At 55.0% G+C, this 13,679-nt stretch overlaps 1 long non-coding RNA gene across 1 annotated transcript; it reads left to right on the top strand.

Moving 5' to 3' along the window:
- The first annotated feature begins 6,281 nt into the window (after nt 1–6,281).
- Nucleotides 6,282–13,207, top strand: LOC129847390 (uncharacterized). Its single transcript, XR_008758417.1, has 2 exons — nt 6,282–6,609; nt 12,825–13,207. It is a non-coding gene; the product is annotated as an uncharacterized LOC129847390 (long non-coding RNA).
- The last annotated feature ends 472 nt before the right edge of the window (nt 13,208–13,679 follow it).

Genomic DNA, 13,679 nt, shown 5'->3' on the forward strand with positions numbered 1-13,679 from the left:
CTCGCTACACTGCCTTTATCAACTCTTAGCTAGACCGGAGGGATTATTCAAGTTAGTTAGACTATTATACGTTAGTTTTAACGGGAATAATTGTATTGGGACCAAAACGTTTTATATATATGTTTTTAAATCTCGAATTGTATTGTGTGTGTGTGAGTTAGCTAGTGTCCCCCCAGAACAAAGCAGTAGCACATGGGGTAGTTTTAGGCCGCGCGTTTTAGCTGGCTAGTTAGCCTAGCCAAGTTGGTAGCTACTGGTGGCGCCTGGTGTAACGTTTAACTAGTTAACTAACAACACATCTAACCGGTGAAATTACTATAATCACACGCAAATGGGGGAACTCGTACCGCATAACATTGCTTTTTGGTTAATTGGCCTATTGGCCATCCAGTTATGCAAAGTAACAAGTTATTGTGTGACTCGGGTTTTTTGGATGGGCTAACATGTTAGCTAGCAGCAACTTATTAGCCGAACTAACGTTAGTTAGCTAGTTTGACAAATTAGCTAACTTGTAATGTGTTTTAGATGTAGTTACACGTTTCGGTGTTGTAACGTTGGGTGTGATTTTTAAGTTGGAAGTTTGCAAGGTATTTTAGTTAATTTTTTTTGTGTGTGTAGTTAGCTAATGTTAGCTCAAATGGCCAAAAGAACGCACTTGCTACGCTAACTAGCGAAACTGGTTTGTGAAACGTTATTCCGTGAAAGCCAGGCTATTCTCAGAAGTTCCACACTTTCTCTCCAAAGTTCTGATATTTACATGGGGGGAAATTAAAACGTTACAACGTCCCAACTGTTGCATACCTAGACGCCTGATTGCATGCATTAGCTAGCTGCCTCCTGAATAAACGCAGGTGGTCGAGTTGTTTTTTAGTAAATATTGCCAGGGGTTTTTGCGGACTCCGCGGCGCCATGTTAAGACTGTGGGGGAGGGGTGGGCAGACAGGCGCAGAAAGCCCCACAGAAAGCGGGCGGCAAGTTGCGCAGTCCATTCATGCTTTTTCTATTCCACTGGCCTCATGGTTCACAATAAATCATAACAATATTTAAACTACATCATCTGCCCGATTGACACATTTGAATGAAACTTAAGTGACAAGTCACTGTTGGGCGCGCTGTTTATTAGCTCGTCAAGTTGTGTATTTACTTCCACTTAAGTGTTTCCAACAAGAGAAGGACCGCGATGCCGCTGGAAACGTGCTCCAGATAGCTAGAGAACATGGCACGGTGGCGTCCTATAGACGGCACTGGAAGTAGCCTCGCAGAATAAGGGGGGAACATTGCCGCATGTTGTCTGTCTTCAGAGAGGAGTAACAATAACACACTACTTTTGTACTTTGTCTACACAGTGAACGTGTTTTTATACCCCACCTCTTCAAGGAATACCTAGGATAGGATAAAGCAATCCTTCTGCCCCCCCCCCCCCCCCTTAAAAGATTTAGATGCACTATTGTAAAGTGGCTGTTCCACTGGATGTCATTAGGTGAATGCACCAATTTGTAAGTCGCTCTGGATAAGAGCGTCTGCTAAATGACTTAAATGTAAATGTATAACGACTGTCCTTTGTGATTTCAGGGTGCTGCTTGGTTTTTTTTTTTTTTTTTTTTAATACAAAGCTGTGAAACCTGGACTTCTCTTTTTGGAGATTTTGTTTTTATCGTTTGGAAAGAAGATACAAGATACAGAAGGCCTGTTTTTTAAATAGTCTGTCGCTGTATTGTCAAAGTGCTTACAGTGCAGGTAGTGCTATGGAATATCTACTGCAGTGGAGGCACTTCTAGCAATACCGCTGACGCTGACCCCCGTGGTGAACCGTAACCCTGCTTGGACCGTGGTCTCTGCTTGGACCGTGGTCTCTGCTTGGACCGTGGTCTCTGCTTGGACCGGGCTCTCTGCTTGGACCGGGCCCTCTGCTTGGACCGGGCTCTCTGCTTGGACCGGGCCCTCTGCTTGGACCGGGCTCTCTGCTTGGACCGGGCTCTCTGCTTGGACCGGGCCCTCTGCTTGGACCGGGCCCTCTGCTTGGACCGGGCCCTCTGCGTGGACCGGGCCCTCTGCTTGGACCGGGCCCTCTGCTTGGACCGGGCTCTCTGCTTGGACCGGGCCCTCTGCTTGGACCGGGCCCTCTGCTTGGACCGGGCTCTCTGCTTGGACCGGGCTCTCTGCTTGGACCGGGCCCTCTGCTTGGACCGGGCTCTCTGCTTGGACCGGGCCCTCTGCTTGGACCGGGCTCTCTGCTTGGACCGGGCTCTCTGCTTGGACCGTGGTCTCTGCTTGGACCGGGCCCTCTGCGTGGACCGGGCCCTCTGCGTGGACCGGGCTCTCTGCTTGGTTCGACTTCATGATGTCTTTGTGCTAAGGTGCATCTAGTGCAGATAGTGACATAGACTAGCACCTACTGCCCTAAGTGCCCCTTCTGGCATAAGGGGTCTTAACTGGCATCCCACCAACCAAGACCACTCCTTGTATTTTTTTCCTTGCAGTTCTCTGCTAGTTTTGCATAGTTGCATTACAAGTAAAAATGAGTTGTGCAAATCTATGCAAAACTGATGGAGGCTTGCTTGTTCTTCTACCTACCTGGTCACCCTCACCCCCCAAGACCATCCCAGAGCCTCCAGCTACCTGGTCACCCTCACCCCCAAGACCATCCCAGAGCCTCCAGCTACCTGGTCACCCTCACCCCCCAAGACCATCCCAGAGCCTCCAGCTACCTGGTCACCCTCACCCCCCAAGACCATCCCAGAGCCTCCAGCTACCTGGTCACCCTCACCCCCCAAGACCATCCCAGAGCCTCCAGCTACCTGGTCACCCTCACCCCCCAAGACCATCCCAGAGCCTCCAGCTACCTGGTCACCCTCACCCCCCAAGACCATCCCAGAGCCTCCAGCTACCTGGTCACCCTCACCCCCAAAGACCATCCCAGAGCCTCCAGCTACCTGGTCACCCTCACCCCCCAGACCATCTCAGAGCCTCCAGCTACCTGGTCACCCTCACCCCCCAAGACCATCCCAGAGCCTCCAGCTACCTGGTCACCCTCACCCCCAAGACCATCCCAGAGCCTCCAGCTACCTGGTCACCCTCACCCCCCAAGACCATCCCAGAGCCTCCAGCTACCTGGTCACCCTCACCCCCAAAGACCATCCCAGAGCCTCCAGCTACCTGGTCACCCTCACCCCCAAAGACCATCTCAGAGCCTCCAGCTACCTGGTCACCCTCACCCCCAAGACCATCCCAGAGCCTCCAGCTACCTGGTCACCCTCACCCCAAAGACCATCCCAGAGCCTCCAGCTACCTGGTCACCCTCACCCCCCAAGACCATCCCAGAGCCTCCAGCTACCTGGTCACCCTCACCCCAAGACCATTCCAGAGCCTCCAGCTACCTGGTCACCCTCACCCCCAAAACCATCTCAGAGCCTCCAGCTACCTGGTCACCCTCACCCCAAAGACCATCTCAGAGCCTCCAGCTACCTGGTCACCCTCACCCCAAGACCATCCCAGAGGCTCCAGCTACCTGGTCACCCTCACCCCCAAGACCATCCCAGAGCCTCCAGCTACCTGGTCACCCTCACCCCAAGACCATTCCAGAGCCTCCAGCTACCTGGTCACCCTCACCCCAAAGACCATCCCAGAGCCTCCAGCTACCTGGTCACCCTCACCCCAAGACCATCCCAGAGCCTCCAGCTACCTGGTCACCCTCACCCCAAGACCATTCCAGAGCCTCCAGCTACCTGGTCACCCTCACCCCAAAGACCATCCCAGAGCCTCCAGCTACCTGGTCACCCTCACCCCCAAAACCATCTCAGAGCCTCCAGCTACCTGGTCACCCTCACCCCAAAGACCATCCCAGAGCCTCCAGCTACCTGGTCACCCTCACCCCCAAAACCATCTCAGAGCCTCCAGCTACCTGGTCACCCTCACCCCAAGACGTCCCACTGCCCAGAGCCTCCAGTCTCTGTACCCAGCCTGTCTCCAATCAGACCAACGGTTGACTAGATTTAGTTTCAGCAGTGTTAAAGTGCTTATAGTGCAGGTAGTATATTTTCTACATCTACTGCAATGTGAGCACTTCCTGTATTGCTGTCTATGTTGCAGCATGCCCATCCCTTCGACATGGAAGGACGCCTCTTCAAACCCAGCAACCGACTCAAACCCATCGATCATTGCTGTTCCTCGGTCAGTTTTGACTCGAAACCCATCGATCATCGCTGTTCCTCGGTCAGTTTTGACTCGAAACCCCATCGATCATCGCTGTTCCTCGGTCAGTTTTGACTCAAACCCATCGATCATCGCTGTTCCTCGGTCAGTTTTGACTCAAACCCATCGATCATCGCTGTTCCTCGGTCAGTTTTGCTGTTTTGCATCCTGCTTTAATACACGTTTGCTGTGCAAATCCATGCAAAACTGACTGAGCAGTGACCTCCAGCCGTGATGGAACTGTTTTAGTAAAGTCTTTCTGTGCCGGGTCGAAAAATCCACATATCATTATATGTGGCGCTTTTCAGTGACTCAGACTATCGAAGGGTGTTTTCTAGAATTATTCTGTCAGGGTCTGTGTTCTGCATCACTTTTTAAATTACTCAAAAGATGATTGACTGATGGTAATAAATTGTTTTAGTAATTAGTCCCAATCAGGTTGTAACTGTGGAAGTCGGCCCCTGTCAGGTTGGCTTGTAACTGTGGAAGTCTGTCCCTGTCATGTTGGCTTGTAACTGTGGAAGTCGGCCCCTGTCAGGTTGGCTTGTAACTGTGGAAGTCGGCCCCTGTCAGGTTGGCTTGTAACTGTGGAAGTCGGCCCCTGTCAGGTTGGCTTGTAACTGTAGGAGTCTGTCCCTGTCAGGTTGGCTTGTAACTGTGGAAGTCGGCCCCTGTCAGGTTGGCTTGTAACTGTGGAAGTCGGCCCCTGTCAGGTTGGCTTGTAACTGTGGAAGTCGGCCCCTGTCAGGTTGGCTTGTAACTGTAGGAGTCTGTCCCTGTCAGGTTGGCTTGTAACTGTGGAAGTCGGCCCCTGTCAGGTTGGCTTGTAACTGTGGAAGTCGGCCCCTGTCAGGTTGGCTTGTAACTGTGGAAGTCGGCCCCTGTCAGGTTGGCTTGTAACTGTGGAAGTCGGCCCCTGTCAGGTTGGCTTGTAACTGTGGAAGTCGGCCCCTGTCAGGTTGGCTTGTAACTGTGGAAGTCGGCCCCTGTCAGGTTGGCTTGTAACTGTGGAAGTCGGCCCCTGTCAGGTTGGCTTGTAACTGTGGAAGTCGGCCCCTGTCAGGTTGGCTTGTAACTGTGGAAGTCGGCCCCTGTCAGGTTGGCTTGTAACTGTGGAAGTCGGCCCCTGTCAGGTTGGCTTGTAACTGTGGAAGTCGGCCCCTGTCAGGTTGGCTTGTAACTGTGGAAGTCGGCCCCTGTCAGGTTGGCTTGTAACTGTGGAAGTCGGCCCCTGTCAGGTTGGCTTGTAACTGTGGAAGTCGGCCCCTGTCAGGTTGTAACTGTGGAAGTCGGCCCCTGTCAGGTTGTAACTGTGGAAGTCGGTCCCTGTCCTGGTCAGGTTGTAACTGTAGGAGTCGGTCCCTGTCCTGGTCAGGTTGTAACTGTAGGAGTCGGTCCCTGTCCCGGTCAGGTTGTAACTGTAGGAGTCGGTCCCTGTCCCGGTCGGGTTGTAACTGTAGGAGTCGGTCCCTGTCCCGGTCGGGTTGTAACTGTAGGAGTCGGTCCCTGTCCCGGTCGGGTTGTAACTGTAGGAGTCGGTCCCTGTCCCGGTCGGGTTGTAACTGTAGGAGTCGGTCCCGGTCGGGTTGTAACTGTAGGAGTCGGTCCCGGTCGGGTTGTAACTGTAGGAGTCGGTCCCGGTCGGGTTGTAACTGTAGGAGTCGGTCCCGGTCGGGTTGTAACTGTAGGAGTCGGTCCCGGTCGGGTTGTAACTGTAGGAGTCGGTCCCGGTCGGGTTGTAACTGTAGGAGTCGGTCCCGGTCGGGTTGTAACTGTAGGAGTCGGTCCCGGTCGGGTTGTAACTGTAGGAGTCGGTCCCGGTCGGGTTGTAACTGTAGGAGTCGGTCCCGGTCGGGTTGTAACTGTAGGAGTCGGTCCCGGTCGGGTTGTAACTGTAGGAGTCGGTCCCGGTCGGGTTGTAACTGTAGGAGTCGGTCCCGGTCGGGTTGTAACTGTAGGAGTCGGTCCCGGTCGGGTTGTAACTGTAGGAGTCGGTCCCGGTCGGGTTGTAACTGTAGGAGTCGGTCCCGGTCGGGTTGTAACTGTAGGAGTCGGTCCCGGTCGGGTTGTAACTGTAGGAGTCGGTCCCGGTCGGGTTGTAACTGTAGGAGTCGGTCCCTGTCCTGGTCGGGTTGTAACTGTAGGAGTCGGTCCCTGTCCTGGTCAGGCCGGGTTGTAACTGTAGGAGTCGGTCCCTGTCCTGGTCAGGCCGGGTTGTAACTGTAGGAGTCGGTCCCTGTCCTGGTCAGGCCGGGTTGTAACTGTAGGAGTCGGTCCCTGTCCTGGTCAGGCCGGGTTGTAACTGTAGGAGTCGGTCCCTGTCCTGGTCAGGCCGGGTTGTAACTGTAGGAGTCGGTCCCTGTCCTGGTCAGGCCGGGTTGTAACTGTAGGAGTCGGTCCCTGTCCTGGTCAGGCCGGGTTGTAACTGTAGGAGTCGGTCCCTGTCCCGGTCGGGTTGTAACTGTAGGAGTCGGTCCCTGTCCCGGTCGGGTTGTAACTGTAGGAGTCGGTCCCTGTCCCGGTCGGGTTGTAACTGTAGGAGTCGGTCCCTGTCCCGGTCGGGTTGTAACTGTAGGAGTCGGTCCCTGTCCCGGTCGGGTTGTAACTGTAGGAGTCGGTCCCTGTCCCGGTCGGGTTGTAACTAGGAGTCGGTCCCTGTCCCGGTCGGGTTGTAACTAGGAGTCGGTCCCTGTCCCGGTCGGGTTGTAACTAGGAGTCGGTCCCTGTCCCGGTCGGGTTGTAACTAGGAGTCGGTCCCTGTCCCGGTCGGGTTGTAACTGTAGGAGTCGGTCCCTGTCCCGGTCGGGTTGTAACTGTAGGAGTCGGTCCCTGTCCCGGTCGGGTTGTAACTGTAGGAGTCGGTCCCTGTCCCGGTCGGGTTGTAACTGTAGGAGTCGGTCCCTGTCCCGGTCGGGTTGTAACTGTAGGAGTCGGTCCCTGTCCCGGTCGGGTTGTAACTGTAGGAGTCGGTCCCTGTCCCGGTCGGGTTGTAACTGTAGGAGTCGGTCCCTGTCCCGGTCGGGTTGTAACTGTAGGAGTCGGTCCCTGTCCCGGTCGGGTTGTAACTGTAGGAGTCGGTCCCTGTCCCGGTCGGGTTGTAACTGTAGGAGTCGGTCCCTGTCCCGGTCGGGTTGTAACTGTAGGAGTCGGTCCCTGTCCCGGTCGGGTTGTAACTGTAGGAGTCGGTCCCTGTCCCGGTCGGGTTGTAACTGTAGGAGTCGGTCCCTGTCCCGGTCGGGTTGTAACTGTAGGAGTCGGTCCCTGTCCCGGTCGGGTTGTAACTGTAGGAGTCGGTCCCTGTCCCGGTCGGGTTGTAACTGTAGGAGTCGGTCCCTGTCCCGGTCGGGTTGTAACTGTAGGAGTCGGTCCCTGTCCCGGTCGGGTTGTAACTAGGAGTCGGTCCCTGTCCCGGTCGGGTTGTAACTAGGAGTCGGTCCCTGTCCTGGTCGGGTTGTAACTAGGAGTCGGTCCCTTTCCTGGTCAGGTTGTAACTAGGAGTCAATCCCTGTCCTGGTCGGGTTGTAACTGTAGGAGGCGGTCCCTGTCCTGGTCGGGTTGTAACTGTAGGAGTCGGTCCCTGTCCTGGTCGGGTTGTAACTGTAGGAGTCGGTCCCTGTCAGGTTGTAACTGTAGGAGTCGGTCCCTGTCCTGGTCAGGTTGTAACTAGGAGTCAATCAATCAATCAATCAATTTTATTTTATATAGCCCTTCGTACATCAGATAATATCTCGAAGTGCTGTACAGAAACCCAGCCTAAAACCCCAAACAGCTAGAATGCAGGTGTAGAAGCACGGTGGCTAGGAAAAACTCCCTAGAAAGGCCAAAACCTAGGAAGAAACCTAGAGAGGAACCAGGCTATGAGGGGTGGCCAGTCCTCTTCTGGCTGTGCCGGGTGGAGATTATAACAGAACTATGCAAGGATGTTCAAAAATGTTCATAAGTGACAAGCATGGTCAAATAATAATCATGAATAATTTTCAGTTGGCTTTTCATAGCTGATCATTAAGAGTTGAAAAACAACAGGTCTGGGACAGGTAGGGGTTCCATAACCGCAGGCAGAACAGCTGAAACTGGAATAGCAGCAAGGCCAGGCGGACTGGGGACAGCAAGGAGTCACCACGGGCGGCAGTCCCGACGCATGGTCCTAGGGCCCAGGTCCTCCGAGAGAAAGAAAGAGAGAAGGAGAAAATTAGAGAGAGCCAAGATTTTCAAAATGTTCATAAATGACAAGCATGGTCAAATAATAATCAGGAATAAATCTCAGTTGGCTTTTCATAGCCGATCATTAAGAGTTGAAAACAGCAGGTCTGGGACAGGTAGGGGTTCCATAACCGCAGGCAGAAGAGTTGAAACTGGAATAGCAGCAAGGCCGGGCGGACTGGGGACAGCAAGGTGTCAGCATGCCCGGTAGTCCTGACGTATGGTCCTAGGGCTCAGGTTCTCAGAGAGAAAGAGAGAACGAGAGAATTAGAGAGAGCATACTTAAATTCACACAGGACACTGGATAAGACAGGAGAAGTACTCCAGGTATAACCAACTGACCCTAGCCCCCCGACACATAAACTACTGCAGCATAAATACTGGAGGCTGAGACAGTCGGTCCCTGCCCTGTCCCGGTCCCTGTCCTGGTCAGGTTGTAACTAGGAGGCGGTCCCTGTCCTGGTCAGGTTGTAACTGTAGGAGTCGGTCCCTGTCAGGTTGTAACTGTAGGAGTCGGTCCCTGTCAGGTTGTAACTGTAGGAGTCGGTCCCTGTCCTGGTCAGGTTGTAACTGTAGGAGTCGGTCCCTGTCCTGGCCGGGTTGTAACTGTAGGAGTCGGTCCCTGTCCTGGCCGGGTTGTAACTGTAGGAGTCGGTCCCTGTCCTGGCCGGGTTGTAACTGTAGGAGTCGGTCCCTGTCCCGGTCGGGTTGTAACTGTAGGAGTCGGTCCCTGTCCCGGTCGGGTTGTAACTGTAGGAGTCGGTCCCTGTCCCGGTCGGGTTGTAACTGTAGGAGTCGGTCCCTGTCCCGGTCGGGTTGTAACTGTAGGAGTCGGTCCCGGTCGGGTTGTAACTGTAGGAGTCGGTCCCGGTCGGGTTGTAACTGTAGGAGTCGGTCCCGGTCGGGTTGTAACTGTAGGAGTCGGTCCCGGTCGGGTTGTAACTGTAGGAGTCGGTCCCGGTCGGGTTGTAACTGTAGGAGTCGGTCCCGGTCGGGTTGTAACTGTAGGAGTCGGTCCCGGTCAGGTTGTAACTAGGAGGCGGTCCCTGTCCTGGTCAGGTTGTAACTGTAGGAGTCGGTCCCTGTCAGGTTGTAACTGTAGGAGTCGGTCCCTGTCAGGTTGTAACTGTAGGAGTCGGTCCCTGTCCTGGTCAGGTTGTAACTGTAGGAGTCGGTCCCTGTCAGGTTGTAACTGTAGGAGTCGGTCCCTGTCAGGTTGTAACTGTAGGAGTCGGTCCCTGTCAGGTTGTAACTGTAGGAGTCGGTCCCTGTCAGGTTGTAACTGTAGGAGTCGGTCCCTGTCAGGTTGTAACTGTAGGAGTCGGTCCCTGTCAGGTTGTAACTGTAGGAGTCGGTCCCTGTCAGGTTGTAACTGTAGGAGTCGGTCCCTGTCAGGTTGTAACTGTAGGAGTCGGTCCCTGTCAGGTTGTAACTAGGAGTCGGTCCCTGTCCTGGTCAGGTTGTAACTGTAGGAGTCGGTCCCTGTCCTGGTCAGGTTGTAACTGTAGGAGTCGGTCCCTGTCCTGGTCGGGTTGTAACTAGGAGTCGGTCCCTGTCCCGGTCGGGTTGTAACTGTAGGAGTCGGTCCCTGTCCCGGTCGGGTTGTAACTGTAGGAGTCGGTCCCTGTCCCGGTCGGGTTGTAACTGTAGGAGTCGGTCCCGGTCGGGTTGTAACTGTAGGAGTCGGTCCCGGTCGGGTTGTAACTGTAGGAGTCGGTCCCTGTCCCGGTCGGGTTGTAACTGTAGGAGTCGGTCCCTGTCCCGGTCGGGTTGTAACTGTAGGAGTCGGTCCCTGTCCCGGTCGGGTTGTAACTGTAGGAGTCGGTCCCTGTCCCGGTCGGGTTGTAACTGTAGGAGTCGGTCCCTGTCCCGGTCGGGTTGTAACTGTAGGAGTCGGTCCCTGTCCCGGTCGGGTTGTAACTGTAGGAGTCGGTCCCTGTCCCGGTCGGGTTGTAACTGTAGGAGTCGGTCCCTGTCCCGGTCGGGTTGTAACTGTAGGAGTCGGTCCCTGTCCCGGTCGGGTTGTAACTGTAGGAGTCGGTCCCTGTCCCGGTCGGGTTGTAACTGTAGGAGTCGGTCCCTGTCCCGGTCGGGTTGTAACTGTAGGAGTCGGTCCCTGTCCCGGTCGGGTTGTAACTGTAGGAGTCGGTCCCTGTCCCGGTCGGGTTGTAACTGTAGGAGTCGGTCCCTGTCCCGGTCGGGTTGTAACTGTAGGAGTCGGTCCCTGTCCCGGTCGGGTTGTAACTGTAGGAGTCGGTCCCTGTCCCGGTCGGGTTGTAACTGTAGGAGTCGGTCCCTGTCCCGGTCGGGTTGTAACTGTAGGAGTCGGTCCCTGTCCCGGTCGGGTTGTAACTGTAGGAGTCGGTCCCTGTCCCGGTCGGGTTGTAACTGTAGGAGTCGGTCCCTGTCCCGGTCGGGTTGTAACTGTAGGAGTCGGTCCCGGTCGGGTTGTAACTGTAGGAGTCGGTCCCGGTCGGGTTGTAACTGTAGGAGTCGGTCCCGGTCGGGTTGTAACTGTAGGAGTCGGTCCCGGTCGGGTTGTAACTGTAGGAGTCGGTCCCGGTCGGGTTGTAACTGTAGGAGTCGGTCCCGGTCGGGTTGTAACTGTAGGAGTCGGTCCCGGTCGGGTTGTAACTGTAGGAGTCGGTCCCGGTCGGGTTGTAACTGTAGGAGTCGGTCCCGGTCGGGTTGTAACTGTAGGAGTCGGTCCCGGTCGGGTTGTAACTAGGAGGCGGTCCCTGTCCTGGTCAGGTTGTAACTGTAGGAGTCGGTCCCTGTCAGGTTGTAACTGTAGGAGTCGGTCCCTGTCAGGTTGTAACTGTAGGAGTCGGTCCCTGTCAGGTTGTAACTGTAGGAGTCGGTCCCTGTCCTGGTCAGGTTGTAACTGTAGGAGTCGGTCCCTGTCAGGTTGTAACTGTAGGAGTCGGTCCCTGTCAGGTTGTAACTGTAGGAGTCGGTCCCTGTCAGGTTGTAACTGTAGGAGTCGGTCCCTGTCAGGTTGTAACTGTAGGAGTCGGTCCCTGTCAGGTTGTAACTGTAGGAGTCGGTCCCTGTCAGGTTGTAACTGTAGGAGTCGGTCCCTGTCAGGTTGTAACTGTAGGAGTCGGTCCCTGTCAGGTTGTAACTGTAGGAGTCGGTCCCTGTCAGGTTGTAACTAGGAGTCGGTCCCTGTCCTGGTCAGGTTGTAACTGTAGGAGTCGGTCCCTGTCCTGGTCAGGTTGTAACTGTAGGAGTCGGTCCCTGTCCTGGTCGGGTTGTAACTAGGAGTCGGTCCCTGTCCCGGTCGGGTTGTAACTGTAGGAGTCGGTCCCTGTCCCGGTCGGGTTGTAACTGTAGGAGTCGGTCCCTGTCCCGGTCGGGTTGTAACTGTAGGAGTCGGTCCCGGTCGGGTTGTAACTGTAGGAGTCGGTCCCGGTCGGGTTGTAACTGTAGGAGTCGGTCCCTGTCCCGGTCGGGTTGTAACTGTAGGAGTCGGTCCCTGTCCCGGTCGGGTTGTAACTGTAGGAGTCGGTCCCTGTCCCGGTCGGGTTGTAACTGTAGGAGTCGGTCCCTGTCCCGGTCGGGTTGTAACTGTAGGAGTCGGTCCCTGTCCCGGTCGGGTTGTAACTGTAGGAGTCGGTCCCTGTCCCGGTCGGGTTGTAACTGTAGGAGTCGGTCCCTGTCCCGGTCGGGTTGTAACTGTAGGAGTCGGTCCCTGTCCCGGTCGGGTTGTAACTGTAGGAGTCGGTCCCTGTCCCGGTCGGGTTGTAACTGTAGGAGTCGGTCCCTGTCCCGGTCGGGTTGTAACTGTAGGAGTCGGTCCCTGTCCCGGTCGGGTTGTAACTGTAGGAGTCGGTCCCTGTCCCGGTCGGGTTGTAACTGTAGGAGTCGGTCCCTGTCCCGGTCGGGTTGTAACTGTAGGAGTCGGTCCCTGTCCCGGTCGGGTTGTAACTGTAGGAGTCGGTCCCTGTCCCGGTCGGGTTGTAACTGTAGGAGTCGGTCCCTGTCCCGGTCGGGTTGTAACTGTAGGAGTCGGTCCCTGTCCCGGTCGGGTTGTAACTGTAGGAGTCGGTCCCTGTCCCGGTCGGGTTGTAACTGTAGGAGTCGGTCCCTGTCCCGGTCGGGTTGTAACTGTAGGAGTCGGTCCCTGTCCCGGTCGGGTTGTAACTGTAGGAGTCGGTCCCTGTCCCGGTCGGGTTGTAACTGTAGGAGTCGGTCCCTGTCAGGTTGTAACTGTAGGAGTCGGTCCCTGTCAGGTTGTAACTGTAGGAGTCGGTCCCTGTCAGGTTGTAACTGTAGGAGTCGGTCCCTGTCAGGTTGTAACTGTAGGAGTCGGTCCCTGTCAGGTTGTAACTGTAGGAGTCGGTCCCTGTCCTGGTCAGGTTGTAACTGTAGGAGTCGGTCCCTGTCCTGGTCAGGTTGTAACTGTAGGAGTCGGTCCCTGTCCTGGTCAGGTTGTAACTGTAGGAGTCGGTCCCTGTCCTGGTCAGGCTGGGAGGGGTGTCAGTGCTGTTACTCTGAAGGTATTGCACTTGTCCCGGCCTGTTTAGGATTGAGGAGATGGTACTCTTTAAACCTGCTAAACTCTTTAAACCGGCTAAACAATCATTGCTTGATGCGTGTTAGAAATGAATACTTGCAACATTTTATTTACCAAAAATTAGACTTGTATATTTCTGTCACATGATTCTGTTTTCTAAATTTGTTTTTAATGAATGAATGTGGCGAGGTATTTTCTAAATTGTAGACTCATTTCCAGAGATTTAAATGTGTCCCGTCCATATGGTGATTGTTTCGTGCTGTGGTTTTGTCTCAAATAAAGGTTCCATATGAATTAGCTTTCCGTTTCCGTTGTGCTTTGATTTGAAATGTGTAGCCAGGTCTGCTTCTCAAGATGTGACTGGGTGTAGGGGGGGTGAGATGTGACTGGGTGTAGGGGTGGTGATGTGACTGGGTATAGGGGTGGTGATGTGACTGGGTGTAGGGGTGGTGATGTGACTGGGTGTAGGGGTGGTGATGTGACTGGGTGTAGGGGTGGTGATGTGACTGGGTGTAGGGGGGGTGAGATGTGACTGGGTGTACTGGTGTAGGGGGGGTGAGATGTGACTGGGTGTACTGGTGTAGGGGGGGTGAGATGTGACTGGGTGTACTGGTGTAGGGGGGGTGAGATGTGACTGGGTGTACGGGTGTAGGGGGGGTGAGATGTGACTGGGTGTACGGGTGTAGGGGGGGTGAGATGTGACTGGGTGTACGGGTGTAGGGGGGGTGAGATGTGACTGGGTGTACGGGTGTAGGGGGGGTGAGATGTG

This window comes from Salvelinus fontinalis, unplaced genomic scaffold, assembly GCF_029448725.1.
Source record: "Salvelinus fontinalis isolate EN_2023a unplaced genomic scaffold, ASM2944872v1 scaffold_0819, whole genome shotgun sequence".
NCBI lineage: Eukaryota > Metazoa > Chordata > Actinopteri > Salmoniformes > Salmonidae > Salvelinus > Salvelinus fontinalis.